Source organism: Xyrauchen texanus, chromosome 3, assembly GCF_025860055.1.
Source record: "Xyrauchen texanus isolate HMW12.3.18 chromosome 3, RBS_HiC_50CHRs, whole genome shotgun sequence".
NCBI lineage: Eukaryota > Metazoa > Chordata > Actinopteri > Cypriniformes > Catostomidae > Xyrauchen > Xyrauchen texanus.
The window spans coordinates 32,201,393-32,217,794 of NC_068278.1; positions in this window are offsets into that span (position 1 = coordinate 32,201,393).

Sequence of the window (16,402 nt, forward strand, 5' to 3'; positions counted from 1 at the left end):
TCAGGTTTGAGGTATGAAGTATGTCATTTATGTTGTAGAACAAAACGTCTCATCAAGTAATTTTACCACAGACCTTATTTTACCCCATTATAAAAACTCAGAGGAAACCCATGACGAATTGTCTTCTGGGTTTTTGAACTACAACCTGAACAGCTTTATATGGTTAGGATTAGATTGGCAAATTAGCCTTCCGGGTTCGGCTGCAAATTGATGTCACAGCTGGACAGCACTATTGAGCCTGTAAGGTTGAGTAGCCTGCCAGGAACAACTCAAGACACCTTTCACCCATTGCAGAAACTTTACTAATGCTTTTCCCCACTTCCTGTTGCTTAAAGGATAGTTCACCCAAAAATGAAAATGTTCTCATCATTTATTCAGCCTCATGCAATTCCAGATGTGTATGACTTTCTTTCTTCAGCAGAAAACAAACAAAGATTTTTTGAAGGATATCTCAGCTCTGTAGGTCCATAATGCAAATGAATGGTGGCCAGAACTTTGAAGGTATAAACAGCACAGAGAGTTGTAGTACAAGTAATCCATACAACTCCAGTAGTTAAATAATGTCTTCTAAAGCATGAACATGCCAACACACCTACTACTCAACTCTGTCTATACAATATCATAATTGACTCCACTTTGAAGACTTAGGTATACATTTTTCCATTCTGGTTTGTGTTCTATCACCATGGTCAGTTAAATGAAAGAAATGTATTAAATATAGAGCAAAGAAATAGTGTATATACAGTGCATCCGGAAAGTATTCACAGTGCTTCACTTTTTCCACAATTTGTTATGTTACAGCCTTATTCCAAAATTGATTAAATTCATTTTTTCCCTCAAAATTCTACAAAAATACCCCATAATGATAACGTCAAAAGAAGATTGTTTGAAATCTTTGCAAATTATTTAAAAATTTTAAATGAAAACAAGTATACACAGCCTTTGCTCAATACTTTATTGAAGCACCTTTGGCACCAATTACAGTCTCAAGTCTTTTTGAGTATGATGCTACAAGCTTGGCACACTTATTTTTGGGCAGTTTCTCCCATTTTTCTATATAGGACCTCTCAAGCTCCATCAGGTTGGATGGGGAGTGTCGGTGCACAGCCATTTTCAGATCTCTCCAGAGATGTTCAATCGGGTTCAAGTCTGGGCTCTGGCTGGGCCACTCAAGGACATTCACAGAGTTGTCCCATAGCCACTCCTTTGTTATCTTCGCTCTGTGCTTAGGGTCGTTGTCCTGTTGGAAGATGGACCTTCGCCTCAGTCTGAGGTCCAGAGCACTCTGGAGCAGGTTTTCATCAAAGATGTCTCTGTACATTGCTGCATTCATCTTTCCCCCGATCCTGACTAGTCTCCCAGTTCCTGCCGCTGAAAAACATCCCCACAGCATGATGCTGCCACCACCATGCTTCACTGTAGGGATTGTATTGGCCAGGTGATGAGGTTTCCTCCAGACACGATGCTTGCCATTCAGGCCAAAGAGATCAATCTTTGATTCATCAGACCAGATCATTTTGTTTCTCATGGTCTGAGAGTCCTTCAGGTGCCTTTTGGCAAACTCCAGGTGGGCTGTCATGTGCCTTTTACTGAGGAGTGGCTTCCATCTGGCCACTCTACCATACAGGCCTGATTGGTGGAATGCTGCAGAGATGGTTGTTCTTCTGGAAGGTTCTCCTCTCTCCACAGAGAAATGCTGGAGCTCTGTCAGAGTGACTATTGGGTTCTTGGTCACCTCCCTGACTAAGGCCCTTCTCCCATGATCGCTCAGTTTTTGGCCGGGCGGCCAGCTCTAGGAAGAGTCCCGGTGGTTCCAAACTTCTTCCATTTATGGATGATGGAGGCCACTGTGCTCATTGGGACCTTAAATGCTGCAGAAATTTTTCTGTACCCTTCCCCAGATCTGTGCCTCGATACAATCCTGTATCGGAGGTCTACAGACAATTCCTTGGACTTCATGGCTTGGTTTGTGCTCTGACATGCACTGTTAACTGTGGGACCTTATATAGACAGGTGTGTGCCTTTCCAAATCATGTCCAATCAACTGAATTTACCAATGACTCCAATCAAGTTGTAGAAACATCTCAAGGATGATCAGTGGAAACAGGATGCACCTGAGGTTTTATGGGGTATTGTTTGTAGAACTTTGAGGAAAATAATGAATTTAAGCAATTTTGGAATAAGTCTGTAACATAACAAAATGTGGAAAAAGTGAAGTGCTGTGAATACTTTCCGGATGCACTGTATATATAAATGAATGTAATGTTTTTTGGAAATATCCCATATGTTGTATGACAACATGCTAATAAATGTATGGGTAATACATAATAAAAAGGATAATATCCTCTCTCTTCGGTTCTTAGTTCAATAAAGTTTAAATGGCTTTAATGTTTAGTGTAGCTGTTGAAAAAACTAACTACCTTCAGGCATGTAGGTTAACAAAGAACCCCTTCTCTCACTCGTAATTGTCCAAATATGGAGGACCGAATGTGACAGTATTAAAAATAAATAAATAAAAATTGATTTAAAAAAGGAAACAAATTGTAGTTAGAAATAAATACAAAAATAAATATGGCATAAATTAGTATTTATACATTTATTTCCTTATTTATGCATTGTAGTTGTATTTATTTCCACGTTTTTTTTTTCCTAATTTATTTATTTATACAGGTTTTTTTTCCAAAAACATTTATTTAAACATTTATTTATTTCCACATTTATGTATTTCCACATTTCTTTGTCCACATGGTAATTAGGGGGAATGTTTTCTACTTCAGGCATAGCAATCAAGCTCAGAGTGCTCCAGAGTAAAGCTTGGAGGCCACAGTGACATCTTGTGGTCGATTAAAATAGGGAATGAATGATCTCTATTGAATGAATGACTTAAAGGTTGCAGAGTCAATTCAAGTAATTTTTATTTGTATAGTGCCATTCATAACACATATCATTTCAAAGCAGTTTTACAGAAAATCATGCAATAAGAGAAAACGAAATAATATCCATAATGTCTCGGAGTCATCGTTGTGCAGTTTGATAAAATATGATTGTAAATTGTGTTTAAAAATAAGTAATTCAACAATAATTGTATTTAGAAACCAAGTGAACAAGACAAAGGCGACTGCGGCAAGGAACACAAAACTACATAAGATGTTGTTTAATGGAGAAAAATAACCTTGTGAGAAACCAGACTCACTGTGGGGGCCAGTTCCCCTCTGGCTAATATCATGAATATAATGTCATGGTTTAAAATTATTAAAATAAGTAAGTGTTAAGGGTCAGTTTATGAACTGTAAGATTAATAACTAATGTCTTTGAAATCCATCCTGGATTAACTGCAGAAGTTCACATAGATGCAATTGTTAGTTGGCTGATAAAGGCTTTTGTTAGCAATTAACTGATAGTCTATGTATTCCATTATAAGAGTGTAGTCCATCATTAGTCTAAGGTGATGTAGGCAGAGATCTGTGAGGTGCATCGCAGTTCTATCCTAAGTCCAAGTTTCAGGCAATGGCAGAGGTTACACTAGAAAAAAAATGTATCCATCACTTTGGTGGATTGAGCTGTACAATTTCCATCATAGTTTATCTTTAGCCTTCATTCTTGTTTTTGTTTCATAGGCACTATGGATACATCTAGGGGTGTAGCCAGTGTTGGGGAAGCTACTTTGAATCTGTAGTTTTACAAGCTACTCATAATTTTAAGTAGTTAAACTGCAGTCAAGCTACTCTAAAAAAAAAAAAAAGTATGTAGCTACACTACATGTTACTATCAAAAAATATCTAGCTACAATGAAGCTACTAAATGAGGCAATATTTTTTTAATGTTACTATCAAACCAATAATATTAATAACAAAATTGACACTAATGACATTTATGAATTAATATATTAATTAAATATATTTAATGTTTAATTAAATATATTAATTGTATTTAAAACTTTTAATGAACAGTAACATTAATACCATAAATGGCCATAAAATAAAAAACAACAGTATCAAATAAAAACAAAAAAATCAGACGCCATTAAAAAATCTTTTTTATACTATACTTCACACTTTTCAGTCCTGCTGTGACCAGGTGTAGCCTCCATAAAGATCACATTTTTATGACAATCTCTCTGTTAGGAATTCCTTGTCTTGTTTCACTGTTGCCCTCTGTCTGCCATTTTTGTCACCTTTGCATTCCATAGTTTTCACTTTTGTCCCTTGTTTAGCTCCACTGTCTCACTTGTCATTGTTTAGAACTACACTTCCCAGAATCCACCTGCCATCATAACTGCCATTTTGTTCATTGTTTTCACCTGTGTCTCATTCTGTCATCACTCACTGTGTATTTAAGCCCTGCTTTTTGTTCACTCCTTGTCGTTTGTTGAATGTTGTTGTTAGCCTGGTATGTGTTCCCTGCCCGTGTTTTCTAGTTTTATGTTTTATTTCCCCATTGAGGGTTTTTCCTTTGTTCCCGTGTTTTGTGTACCCGCCTTGTTTATTTTTTCTAATAAAGTTTAAACTGCTTTTGGATCCGCATCTCCTCGTCTGCTTCGCTGCCTCCATTCATAACAGAACGAACGACCCAACATGGATCCAGCGGTTCGAAAAGCGAGCTGTCAGCTGCTCAGCCTTAGTCAGGGAAATTGTCCGGTGGAGGACCACATCCGCGATTTCCTTGCGATTGCAAGTGCCACCGAATTCCCTGACTCCGACCTGGTGGGGTTTTTCTGGGCGAGCCTGAACAGTGCACTCAAGGAGCGGTTGCCACAGGCAACGCACGGCTGGACGCTCTACGCGTTCGTGGAGGAGACTCTGCTGGCCTGCGGTTCACCGTTTACTATGGGCGTCATCGAGGAGAACCCTGCCACTCCTCCCACAGTGGTAACTCTCCCTTTGCCCGTGGTTCGTCCCTTCACGCCTACCACGGCCAACGAGCCAGCATTGCCAGCTTCGTCCGCCCGGCGGAGGAGAAGAGGAAAGGCTTTTGCTCCCCAGTCTCCGCCTGCCACGGTCAGCGAGCCAGAGCCCACGCCTGCCCCGGTCTGCGAGCCAGAGCCCTCATCAGCTACGGTCAGCGAGCCAGAGCCCACGCCTGCCCCGGTCTGCGAGCCAGAGCCCTCGTCAGCTACGGTCAGCGAGCCAGAGCCCTTGCCTGCCCCGGTCTGCGAGCCAGAGCCCTCGTCAGCTACGGTCAGCGAGCCCGAACCCTCACCTGCCCCGGTCTGCGAGCCAGAGCCCTCGTCAGCCACGGTCAGCGAACCCAAGCCAGCGCATACCACAGTCACCCAGCCAGAGCCTGTACGCCTCAGAGGTCAGTGAGCCAGTACCTGTCAGCCTCAGAGGTCAGTGAGCCAGTACCTGTCGCCTCAGAGGTCAGTGAGCCAGTACCTGTCGCCTCAGAGGTCAGTGAGCCAGTACCTGTAGCCTCAGCGGTCAGTGAGCCAGTGCCTGTCAGCCTACCAGCAGGTCAGTGAGCCAGTGCCTGTCACCTCAGAGGTCAGTGAGCCAGTGCCTGTCACCTCAGAGGTCAGTGAGCCAGCGCCTGTAGCCTCGACCGTCCCTGAGCCAGCGCCTGCAGCCTCGACCGTCCCTGAGCCAGCGCCTGTAGCCTCGACCGTCCCTGAGCCAGCGCCTGTAGCCTCGACCGTCCCTGAGCCAGCGCCTGTAGCCTCGACCGTTCCCGGGATAATGCCAATAGCCTGGACTGACCAAAAGCCAGCGCCAATGGTCATGCCCGTCCTAGAGCCTGCACCCCTCGAGCCTCCCGAGCTTTCCAGAGCTCCGCCTCCCGAGCTTTCCAGAGCTCCGCCTCCCGAGCTTTCCAGAGCTCCGCCTCCCGAGCTTTCCAGAGCTCCGCCTCCCGAGCTTTCCAGAGCTCCGCCTCCCGAGCTTTCCAGAGCTCCGCCTCCCGAGCTTTCCAGAGCTCCGCCTCCCGAGCTTTCCAGAGCTCCGCATCCCGAGCCTCCCGAGCTTTCCAGAGCTCCGCATCCCGAGCCTCCCGAGCTTTCCAGAGCTCCGCCTCCCGAGCTTTCCAGAGCTCCGCCTCTCAAGCCTCCCAGGGCTCCGCCTCTCAAGCCTCTCGAGCCACCCAGGGCTCCTCCTCCCAAGCCTCCTAGGGCTCCGCCTCCCAGGGCTCCATCTCTCAAGTCTCTCGAGTCTGCCAGGGCTCCTCCTCCCAAGATTCCCAGGGCTCCGCCTCTCGAGCCTCCCTCTGCTCTGCCTCCTGAGCCTCCCACGGCTCTGCCCCCTGAGCCTCCCGAGCTTTCCATGGTTCCTCCTCCCTCGGCTCTGCCTCCTGAGCCTCCCACGGCTCCGCCCCCTGAGGCCTCTGAGCCTCCAGAGCCTCCCTCAGCTCCGCCTCCAGAGCCTCCCTCAGCTGAGCCTCCCTCGGCTCCACCTCCCGAGCCTCCTACGGCTTCACCGCCAGAGCCTTCCAGGTCACCGCCTTTGTGGCCTCCTCCCCGGCCTCCTGACCCTGTTCCCGTCCTGTGGCCTTCCCCAGGCCTCCTGACCCGGTCCCTGTCCTGTGGCCTCCTCCCAGGCCTCCTGACCCAGTGCCTGTCCTGTGGCCTCCTCCCAGGCCTCCTGACCCAGTTCCCGTCCTGTGGCCTCTTCCAAGGCCCCCTGACCCAGTCCCTGTCCTGTGGCCTCCTCCCAGGCCTCCTGACCCAGTCCCTGTCCTGTGGCCTCCTCCCAGGCCTCCTGACCCAGTCTCTGTCCTGTGGCCTCTTCCCAGGCCCCCTGACCCAGTCCCTGTCCTGTGGCCTCTTCCCAGGCCCCCTGACCCAGTCCCTGTCCTGTGGCCTCTTCCCAGGCCCCCTGACCCAGTCCCTGTCCTGTGGCCTCTTCCCAGGCCCCCTGACCCAGTCCCTGTCCTGTGGCCTCCTCCCAGGCCTCCTGACCCTGTTCCCGTCCTGTGGCCTCCTCCCAGGCCCCCAGACCCAGTCCCTGTCCTGTGGCCGCCTCCCAGGTTCCCCAAACCTGTCCTTGCCCGGTGGCCAGCTCCCTGACCACCTGAACTTGCCCTTTGTGCCCCCTTGGACTTCCTGCCTGCCCTGTGTGCCCCCTTGGACTTCCTGCCTGCCCTGTGTGCCCCCTTGGACTTCCTGCCTGCCTTCTGTGCCCCCTGGACTGTCTGTCTGCCCCTCGTTGCCCCCTGGACTGTCTGTCTGCCCCTCGTTGCCCTCTTGGTCTGTCTGCCCACCTCAAGCTCCCCCCCCCAGTCATGGACATTTTTTGTTTTGTTTTACGTCACTGTGATCGTCTGGAATCCGATCCTTGAGGGGGGGCTATGTTAGGAATTCCTTGTCTTGTTTCACTGTTGCCCTCTGTCTGCCATTTTTGTCACCTTTGCATTCCATAGTTTTCACTTTTGTCCCTTGTTTAGCTCCACTGTCTCACTTGTCATTGTTTAGAACTACACTTCCCAGAATCCACCTGCCATCATCACTGCCATTTTGTTCATTGTTTTCACCTGTGTCTCATTCTGTCATCACTCACTGTGTATTTAAGCCCTGCTTTTTGTTCACTCCTTGTCGTTCGTTGAATGTTGTTGTTAGCCTGGTATGTGTTCCCTGCCCGTGTTTTCTAGTTTTATGTTTTATTTCCCCATTGAGGGTTTTTCCTTTGTTCCCGTGTTTTGTGTACCCGCCTTGTTTATTTTTTCTAATAAAGTTTAAACTGCTTTTGGATCCGCATCTCCTCGTCTGCTTCGCTGCCTCCATTCATAACACTCTCCTTGGGCTGACATGTTTTGTTCTTGCCACATAATATTTAGTGTGGATAATATGTGAATATGGACTCAGAGCTTGTTTCTCTCCTCACCTGGGTTTATGCGCATTGAATTTTCTGACTTTTGAGATGCAAGTGCCAGCTTTACAGGTCACATACAGAGGTTATTCTACAAATATTTGATTGCTTTGTTCAGGTCCAAAAAAAAAGTGGATGTATGGCCGGCCTAGATTGTTGAATAAATAATACATGCCATAAATGATTCCTTTTATCAATCATTTTATTTGTTTTATATGAAAATAATAGGTAATTAAATGCTAAGAAATGGAGAAATCAAATAGTTCTGTATGATAGTAATTATTATAATAATACATACTGTATATTTATAAATATTATAATAATAATAATTCACACGATGCTCCCAATAACGCACAGATGATGAGAAGTGAAATAAACATATTTAGAACAGAAACAGAATAACAACTTTTAATAACAACTTTTTTAATTATTTTATAAAAAATAGTAAAGGTAGTTCCCCTTCTGTTGCTCTCTCGACGTTGTGTCGGAGAAGCGACACTAGGGGTCTCTCTTGAGTGCCGAAATATGCCGCTGACTTATGAAAAAAGGCCAACGAGAAGTTAGCAGACAGAATTTGCATACCCCTCCCCCGGACATACGGGTATTTAGGCAGGCAAATACGGGAGTTAATTCAGAAAATTTCTTCTGAGCCGTTGGTCGTGCATGCAGTCTGCTGCGAGTCACACACCAGTTCCTGTTTAATCCTCTGACACTCTGCATGCTGTTGGATTCGACGGCGCATAACAGCGGCTTTCTCCTTCCTTGCACGGCTGTGCATTGTTGCCCCTGTGCGCTTCGACAGCGCAGACAACTCGAAAGAGTTATTCTAAAAGAGTAATTTCCTCTAAAAAGAGCAAAACACAGCGGCGTTGAACGTCCATTTCAGGACGCATCTTTTTAAAGACGTTTTTTCCGGCCCTGTGTAGTTTCTGGATGCGGTTGATTTCTCCCCACCTCTGATGGTCATAAAAACTGCCTCGCATACCTGGGTTGCGATCACACGCAGGCAGCGTTTTTATGAATGGTCTATGTTTTCAGTATGAGAACATAGCCATGACAGCATTGCGGTCGCGGCTTTCTCTTGTAGTGAGAGAAAGCCACTTCAGCCGCCCCCCGCGACTCGCCTCCTTCCTACGGGATTGGGGCAGGCGCCGCGGGTGATGAAGACGATCTGGGGATAATGACGGGCTCCGTTTCGCCGGGTAAAATCCCCTCGAAACCCCCCGCCTCCCCGGCATGCTTGCTTGTTTCCGTCCGAGCTCGGGATGAGCATTCTCTCCAATGGTTTATGTTTTCAGTGTGAGAACATAGCTGCGGCAGCGTTGCGATCTCTGCTTTCTCTTTTAGTGAGAGAAAGCCACTTCAGCCTGTTCCCCTCTTTGGATCTCTCAGTGGTCCTCTCGGGCCTTCAGAGACCCCCCTTCGAGCCGCTAGAATCAGTTGAACTCAAGGCCTTCTCCCTGAAGGCGGCCCTCCTGATCACACTCACATCCATCAAGAGGGTTGGGGACCTGCAAGCGTTCTCTGTCAGCAACACCTGCCTAGATTTCGGTCCGGCAGACACTCACGTCACCCTAAGAACGCTACCGGGCAACATGCCCAAGGTTCCTAGGACCCCCTTCAGGGACCAGGTCAGGAGCCTGAAAATTGAAGAGGCAGACCCAGCCCCTTGTTGCTGTGTCCGGTACGTGCTTTGTGTATCTATTTGGACCGCACGAAGAACTTTAGACATTCTGAGCAGCTCTTTTTATGCTTTGGTGGACAGTGGAAAGGGAACGCTGTCTCCAAACAGAGGCTTTCCCACTGGGAGGTTGACACCATAGCATTGGCCTATCACACCCAGGTACAACTGACCAGGTGTACCGCTTGCACCTAGCGCCCTTTCCCTCCACTGAGGTAACATCATGTGCTCTTATCCCAGGAGATCCCACTAACTCAGCTCCCTGGATGACTCCTCCCTAGTCCTCTGGTCTGCGAATTCAGCGGAGGAATTCCCTCTACGACCCACTACAAGTACTCAAATTACTCTGTACTGGAATAGGTGCTAACAGGTCAGGCCCCCATGTGGACTTGTCCCCTGTGTGTATTTTCCGCGGTACGGTCCTCTTGCGAGCGGACCCGTGTCTCCCATGGGCAGGTGTGGTCTCTGCAGGATCTTTCCCCCCTGAAAGAATAGGAATTGGGAAAGAACGCCTTCCCTGATGCGTGTGATAGCGTTAAGATGGCCCCAGCCACTTTAACTCAATGCGAGAACCATAGAGAGAGAAAAGGCATGGCTGGCACGGCTTGCTCCCATGCTTGGCACGTCGCCTTGTTCCCCCCATATCGGGGTGTAGGGAACCAGAAGGTTATGACGATTGGAGAAGGGTACGTACAGTCTGACATGGCCTGTTGTTTTGGCACACAACTGCCTGCCCGCACCTGTGTCAGCAGCGCACGTACACGGTTCAGCGCATGGCGTGATTAAAATTGGACCCCTAGTGTCGCTTCTTCGACACAATGTCGAAGTGAGCGACAGACGGGGAACGTCTAAGTTACTATTGTAACCTCCGTTCCCTGATGGAGGGAATGAGACGTTGTGTCCTCCCGGCCACATCGCTGAACCAAGCCACTGTTACGGCTGAACCTCATTGTCGGCTCCTCAGGCAAAATCCTGAATGAATAGACGCATTTCCCTCTCTTTATACCCATATGTCTGGGGGCGGACGTGCAAATTCTGTCTGCCAATTTCTCATTGGTCTTTTCTCAAGTTCAGCGATGCGCAAGGCTCTCAAGTGAGATCCCTAGTGTCGCTTCTTCGAATCAACGTTTCGTTCCCTCCATCAGGGAACGGATGTTACAACAGTAACCTAGACGATTTTGGTCATATCGCCCACCTCTAAGATTCAACTGAGATCATTCATTCCCTATTTGTATCGACCACAAGCTGTCACTTTGGCCTCCAATCTTTACTCTGGAGCACTCTTAGCTTGATTGCTATGCCTGAAGTAGAAAACATACCACCTCATTACCATGTGGACAAAGAAATTTAGAAATACATAAATGTGGAAATAAATAAACAAAAGTAGAAATTAATAAATGTGGATTAAATATTGAAATAAAAACATGAATAAATAAATGAAGAAATAAATAAAAACATAAATGTATAAACACTAATTTATGTCAGATTTAAACATTTATTTATTTATTTCTAAATACACTTTTTTATTTTTAACGTGTTATTTACATTTTTGCAGATATGTTTATTTATTTACTTGTAATATTGTCACATTCGGTCCTCCATATCGAAATGGGCATAGATATTACACAGCACATTATCATTGTTGTTATAAATCATGTATTAACTTAATTATGTTTTCGATTACTGTGATAACCCAGAAAAATTACTGGATGGATGGAGCACAAAACACTTGGCCAGATTCAGTTCATAAAGGAAGAATCACCTCAGCTCACTGTATTCATTAATGCATGCATTCATTTAACTGCCAACACAATTCAGCTCAGAGCAACTGGAATCTGGACAGATCCATTCCGGCTCTAAGCTGCTGGCCACTGGCTCCCCACCACATTTATAATGTGGACTAACAGATCAAAGCACAGAGAGTGTGTGTGTATGTGTCTTGGGCAGAGGTCCCTTAGGGTCCTTGCTGAGCCTGAGGTGGCCAGTGCATGCCTGAGAAATGGGGGTGAGATTTCACGGAGCATGAGAGGCTTTAGACTGTTTGCTTTGCCACAGAGTTATTGCGAACATATGTGATACACACACACACACACACACACACACACATACTTATACATGTACATACATACAGTCCTGCAAGATGCGGAAGGCATTAAAAACTCTGTGTTGGGACAGTGATACAATCATTCTCCGTCCGGTCTCCTGCAGACATAGGTGAAGCATTGTAATGATATGAAATTAGAAGAATTCAGTCATACCCTTTTATAACTTGTTTGTGAGAACTGACACATTGAATTGGTCAAATTTAAAAACTGATATAAATCTTTCCCTTATGATATTATGCCTTTAATAATATTATAAAATTAAATATTTGGCCCAATCTATTTCAGTCCTCATCAAACACAAAGTTAAGGTCATATCTACTATGTAGTGTAGGAAAACAACATTAATCTGTCGGAGTTCACCATGAGAGCACTCACAGACAGACATACATACATACAGCTCCCATTCATCTCTAGAAACACAGTCTTTCTCTGCCACAACTGGTGTTTGCATAGGGGCTTTATGTGTTTGGATGGGCAAAACACTGGAATCATGAAGAGAAGAGCTGACAGAAAAAGAGGGGTATGCGGGAGAGAAATAGAGACAGAGACAGAAAGAAAGAGGAGAAAGCTCCTTCAGCCAGAATGTGGGGGCTTACAACCCTCAGCAAGTGCTGACCACTACAGCCAAAGAAAACCTGTCCAACCCTGCAAGATATTTTCTTTATTTGGCTGCATCCATACCCCCTGTTTCTATCGTTTCTACAGTGACAAAGATGTTAACTGTGTTAGTGACCACTAGTAAAACAGACATCAGTATTTTGCCTTTACTGTATGACACCATTGTTGCTTTAGAAGAAAGCAAACAGATATTTTAAAACACTGGGTAGTGGTGAAGGGTCTGGACTGCTAACTCAAAGGTTATATGTTCTTTTTCAAGAATGGCTGACCAAGCAGACAGAGGGTTAGGGTAAGGTTTTGGTTTAGTTTCATGAATTACCATTAGCCATTGTAAATACAGGTTTTAAACTCTTTATACATAATGAGTGTGCATGTATGGCTCTGTTCCAAACCTCCTAGCTGTCTAGGCAGCATTTTGAGGCAATCTCCCGATGCAAAGGCGTTGCCTAAGGTCAGAAACATGCTTAATGCAAATACGCCATTGCAGACACAAATGCTTGGGACACATTGCAATTGTGTGGTCCTGTTGATCATGCTTATCGTGCATTGGTAACTATCCTCAATACTCAAGGGGACGAAAAAGTGAACTTCAAATGACTGTGACAAACATAAGAAACAGGATGTGCTATTATTCAGGTAGATAACTATAAAAATGTTGACAGTTACTTTCAGCAAGATATTCTTCACACTGTCTCTCCTTCAGGACAGCAGTGGGCCTGACTGAGAAAAGTGGCCTGAGAATATGCCCCTTGTGCAATGCTGAGAATGCAACTTGCTTTCTACATTATGAATTGTGATCCAACATGCAACAATACCAGAAATTGAGCTTACATTGCAGGGTTTGTGTTCACGTACTTTACACCCAGATTATGTTTGGGCCTAAAACAGAGGCTACCTGGGATCTTGATCCATGGTATGTAAAAGAAGTAAGTGAAGCTATTTTCAACTTTCTTGATAAAATCCAAAGGAGAGAGCTGTTTTTGTAAGGTCATGGGATATTTAAGATGAATTTATGTTCACAAAAGTCATCTCAGTTCAGGCTACTTCACGGTTATTGAGGTAGAATTTTAATTTAAACATCTAAATGTATGTAATTTAAAATATACACTATATGGCCAAAAGTATTTCTAAATTAAAATTCTAAATTAATGCATTTTGTTACTTCATTAATTCTAGTAAAGACAAATCCTAATGCTACTCCACATAATGGCGCTCTAGGGATTTGTGTGCTTCCAACTTTGTGGTAACATTTTGGAGAGAGCACTTTTCTATTTCAGCATGACAATGCCCCTGTGCACAAAGTGAGGTCCATACAGAAATGGTTTTCTGCATCTGGTTTGGAAGAACTTGACTGGCATGCACAAAGCCCAGACCTGAACCTGAACTGGAACGCCAACTGTGAACCACACCCCATCGACCAACATCAGTGCTTGACCTCACTGACGCTCTTATGTCTGAATGGGGGAAAATCCCTGCAGCCATGCTACAACATACAGTATTGTGGAAAGCCTTCCAAGAAGACTGGAAGCTGTTATTGCAGCAAATGGGGAATTGATGATTATGCTTTTGAAATAAAATGTTTATCAAGCACATATGTTGTCCACAAACGTTTGGCCACCTAGTGTATATACACTTGAATGAACTCATGTTTCATGCTACCATAGTTTATTAAATATGTTTTATTCCACGAATTACACTACTACATTATGTACAAAATTTACTTAAAAATAGAAGATCAGAAATAAATTTTCTCTGAAAATGCACAGAGCAAATGACATAGGACCTGGTCTCATCGTGTCATGGCTCAGAAACAAGTCTTCAAAACAGCAAAGAAATAGTGAGCTCACCAAACACACTTTATGCATTATGCGAGTGTGGGAATGTGTGTGTCCAATGCCTCATGCTCGTATGCATTTAGATTCTAAACAAACTGAGAAGTGTTTAAGAAAATGTAATAAAAAATGAAGCCTTTCATTACATTCCTCTCTTCTCAGAAATAACACCACTAAATTGAAAGATTTTTCTTCTCACCACACAGATGAGTAAATTTCAGTCATATAAGATATGACTGATCCCAAGGGAGTAATTTTAACTGGCCAATACAAACAAGTGCTCAAAAAAGTGCATAGCTTCACTTCCTTGAACAATTATATTAACACACACACAGGCATATCATATCACCTGTCAATCTTCAGAGGCTGTAATATAGAAGTGTTATTCTTCAGCTAGTCCATAAACTTCACTGCACTCCACAGGGTGTTACCACAACACTAAAATGACCAGAGGGTCCCACTCACACACTCACACGCACGCACGCACACACACACACGCACACACACACAGGTAGGATTGATATACCTCATATATTATTACTACCATACTTAAATCTAATTACCTAAACATATGCCTATCACACATGCACACACACCAGTAGGATTGATATGTCTCATATATTACTACCTCCATATACAGTATATGTTAGGGCTGGTATTTCCAGCCACCTCACGATACGATACGTATTGCGATTCATGTCACAATTCGATATACCGTATATTACGATACATCATGATATAATGATTAGATTTAGATTTTGCTTTTAATTTCCAATAATTTGGGTATATTTCGGTTATCATGTCCATTTTGCTTAAATACAGTATGAAAGAAATGATCTTTTAGCTAACACTGTTATTCATTATACAGGGGACCTTTAACTTTTTAATTTATGGCCAAATCAATTTAACACGTTTTAATTTATCATTTGTTTTTCAAAATTTTGGTGACATTTTAGCTTTTTTTATTTTCTATATAGTCCATGTATTTCATCATTAAATATGATGTATTAAAATTGTATATATTATATTGCATATAAACATTAGATTGTTACATGTTTGTTGTTTACATGCCTAATTTTTACTATTTACAAGTACTTATTTAGATATGTAGACAAGCGCTAAAACGGTACTGCCTCTTTAAGACCTGTGGAAGGGACTTTGACAGTAGTGTTTGTTTTGTCGATCGGCTCCTTTACAGCATCCATGCTATGTGTGGTTAGAATTAAATGTTTATTTTGTTGTTTTTGATCTATATCTGACTGTAGAGAAAAAAGGGTATTAAAAGAGAGATTATTAAACAACAAATTATTTGCTTGAATCTCATCTTTGGACTCACATCACAGAAAGAGTCAAACTTTTACTCTCAACATGCATTGAAAAGATCTCTGTGCTGAAATTCTTCACCACTACACCACTTCAACACTGGTGAGTGTAATCTAAAAAAAAAAACAGCCAGTGGCTAATCACAGACATCTTTTGTTGCATATTGAATGTATTTATACACATACAATTTTAGGGGATTGCATATAGAAAGTGTGATCTTGGCATTTTAAGGATTGACATTGGGATCATACAAATGAAGATTAAGGAGAAAATCTATATTTTTGCCCGGCCCTACATCCAAATGTGTGAGAGAGGTCCATCATATCCGTGAGAGAAACAGTGAATACTGCAGGATCAGTTTCAGTCTCTTTCATGCCTCTTAGAAGTGTATCTGACGATATATGACCGATATATCGATATTCAATTTTATTGACACTAGCATATGTACTGAAATCTTATTTCCTAAACACACACACATTTGCACATGTCCAAGACGGGGTGCAGAGCGAGAAAGATAGGGGAGGAAGTCTTTCATAAGCCTTACATTCCTCACTGAGAGCCGCGTTAGAGTGGTTTCATTTCCACAGAGAACAATTTCCTGTCAGGAATTATACACACACATACACACTGCTGGCTATGCATTAGGGAATCACCTTACACACAGCGGACCAAAAATCCTCACAGTGGTGAGGATTTTTGTCTCAGTAAGAGAGTGTTTTAGGCCTTTTTGATGTTTGTGTGTGTCGTGTGTGCATATATTGGCAGCAGTGGTCTGAAGACTATGAAATCTAGAGGATAACTTTGGGCTATATGATTTCCTCTGATTGATACACTTAAGAACCGTAAAGACAAATCCTGAAAATCTTTACTCTAACATCTGCAAACCACTTAAGTAAAAATGTCTGCTCATTCTGACATGCATAATCACTGAGATCATTCTGATGTTTAAGATGAAAGGTTTCTTCTACTGATGATAAGGTCAGAGTTTTTTTACACACAGTGCTGTTAAGAGTGCACAAACACACACAAGCACATATACACTCCAAG